General features: G+C 32.0%; 1 long non-coding RNA gene across 1 annotated transcript; it reads right to left on the reverse strand.

The window, feature by feature from the left end:
- Window positions 1-153: 153 nt before the first annotated feature.
- Window positions 154-2,451, reverse strand: LOC110037749. The gene is made up of 4 exons (XR_002295363.1): window positions 2,359-2,451; window positions 2,168-2,228; window positions 617-761; window positions 154-193 (listed from the first exon to the last, which is right to left on the reverse strand). It is a non-coding gene; the product is annotated as an uncharacterized LOC110037749 (long non-coding RNA).
- Between the last annotated feature and the right edge of the window lie 404 nt (window positions 2,452-2,855).

Below are 2,855 nucleotides of genomic sequence, written 5' to 3' on the forward strand. Positions count from 1 at the left end.
AATAATCAGTTGATGAAAATCGAGCAAGAGATCCCAATTTGTAGATTTAGAATAAGCTAACCATTTCACTATTGCCTTTACGTTGATATCTCCTGGCTGGCAATCGGATTCTTCTCTGTGATACATGTCTAGAAGCCACTACTGATGAATACCCTAAAGATGAATACCCCACTGGAGCTTGTTTGTCAGAAACCTATAAAAACGAAATAAATTATTATGCCCATTTGAAATGTCATTTTTGGCACTAATAAAAAACCATTTAGCAAGATCAATCGCTATGTTTATCTAGCAAAAAATAGAGAAAGAAAAATGAAAAAGTGTGAAAAGTCTCCTGACTCTTTGCAGGGGGTCATTCTAGCCCTAGAGCTTATAAAAGTGTCAATTTAGTCCCAAATCCTTTTAATATAAGACGAAATAGCCATCACGAAGAACTATTTTAACCCCAATTTAAAGAATCTGGGGAGTAATTTGACACTTTATACACTCTGGGAATAAAATGATCCCATGTAATAGTCAGAGGATTATTTTGACACTTTACTCATAAAAAAAAATACATAATACAAGAGCATAACCAGTGGTCACTTAAATATAACTGGTAAGATTTCAAAAAACTTACAGGCAGGCTGGAAATTCCATATTGAACTGATGGAGCAGAAGAGCTCTCATGACCACCAATAGACATCTGAGGCATCACAGGGAGCATTCCAAAAGGATTTGTTATGGACGTGGGTTGCATGACATTGTTAGCCTGAATAGCAGGGCTGCCACACAAGAAAGGCAAATAAGAAATTATCAGTCAGACTATCTATCAGAATATTAAAATATTTATTAATACAGAATTCTAACACTATCATATGAAGAATTCATTACGGGAGCATTCCCTGTTGAAATATTTTTGGGGTTATATATATATATATATATATACACCACACAATTCTTGTGTAGAAGAATTAATTACGTAGCTAACATCTAAACATTAATGTTTACTAATGCGACACCCAAGTCCTTAAATCATATAAAAAATCTCATTAACATTAACTTTTCTAAACTGAAATAAACCTTTTACCTGTACATTTGATATGATTGAGACATTAAAATGCGATACAAGTAGCTATCAAAATGCAGGTGTGATATAAGTAAATACATCAATATTGTACGGTTCGTAAATCCCCCAAATATTAATTGGAAAATTTCAAGTGATTGCATTTTAACTTTTCCCAAAGAAGTGTTACATTTATTAGACTTGTTCCTCTGAAAAAATATTATTTATCATTGGCAGAGACATGTCCAAAATAACTGAGATGAATATATGAAAACCACCAGGATATTATCTGCAGGCATTGCAACGGGAAATTCTGTAAATGAACTTTATCCAATTACACAGACAGCAACGTAAAAAAAATTAGGATAAAAAGGATATATTGAGAGTAAAACTTAAGACTACGAAATTTCAATCTTAAACAAAAAAAGTAACTTAAACAAAAGAAATTGCAAAAACAACATTTGTATTCTACAAATTGTTTGTTTATATTTTGCTACAATAAATGAAAATGGACATGCTAATCCCAAAGGCCAATCTCCAAGGAAAATGGCTAATAAACATGTGTGAAATTGTTTTCAGTTCCAGACTATAAAAAATGACCAAAAGAAAATGTGATTTTGATATTTACCTAACTAGAGGAAATCAATTTTCTCTCAAACATGGCAGAATGCACCATCTTCACCACAATAAAAATAATTCTATGGATAACTAGTGATATAGTGTACTTGAACTCCTGAAACCTCATTATGCAGAATGGCTACGTGCATTCAATCCATATGACTGCTGCAAAAAAATCCTTAAGCACCAACACATCCCATTTTATTGCATAAAAGCTATTGTTTTATTAAGCATAGCATATCTTGTCTCCACGTACAGATATTGGAGGATCCTGCAATCTTCGAGTTTCAAAAAGTAAAAAAAAAAAAAAAGACATTATGGAATTCCTCGTGCACCACTGCCTCTTTTTATAACTTGACACTGATTGTTTAAAGAAAAAAAAGGGGAAATAAATGTATTTTAGAGTAGACAGATGCCTCCAACAACTCTAAAGAAGCTAACAACTACCTAAATTTATCAAAGTCAAAGATAATGTTCAGAATATTTGAATATATAACAGAAACATACCTCGGTCCAAAAGTTCCCTGATTAAAGGAGCTGGGGAAGCTACCGAACCCTCCAGAAGGAGCTGAAATGAAGATGGTAAATGTGAAATAAGAAGTTATCTGTATGTTCACGTATGACCTAAGTTACTATAAAAGGCACTTAAAATAAGGTTCACAAAGGAAATAAAAAATTACATTAATGATTTGGTTTACCTATTTGTGCCTGCCCAAGGTTACCAAAAGAAAAGTTACTTGATGGTCGTGCAGGAGCAGACTGTTGAAAAGGAGTGGAAAAGGAGGGCTAGCAAGCAGAGGTACAGTGAAAAAACAATGTCAGTTAGTTCAATGAAAAGAAATATATATATATATATATATATTAATTATAACATAGTAGAAAAAAATTAAAGCAAAAGTTACATTCAGTTCAAAGAAATTATGGGAAATACAAGATACAGTGAAAAAACAATGTTAGTTAGTTCAATGAAAAAAAAAAATATATATATATATATATATATGATTATTTTTCTAGATTAATTAATTCCCTGCAGATTCTCCATTCCCATACTTAGTACAATAATAAGGCTAGAATGGGAGTTAGCCAATGGCTTATGCTGATGATGTGATTATGTGCACTAATGCTTCCAAATACTCTATCCCAAAAACATATCATACTTCTCTATCATTTCAAGAAGTTTTTGTATGAGCTTTAA

Source organism: Phalaenopsis equestris, unplaced genomic scaffold, assembly GCF_001263595.1.
Source record: "Phalaenopsis equestris unplaced genomic scaffold, ASM126359v1 Scaffold224406, whole genome shotgun sequence".
Taxonomy (NCBI): domain Eukaryota; kingdom Viridiplantae; phylum Streptophyta; class Magnoliopsida; order Asparagales; family Orchidaceae; genus Phalaenopsis; species Phalaenopsis equestris.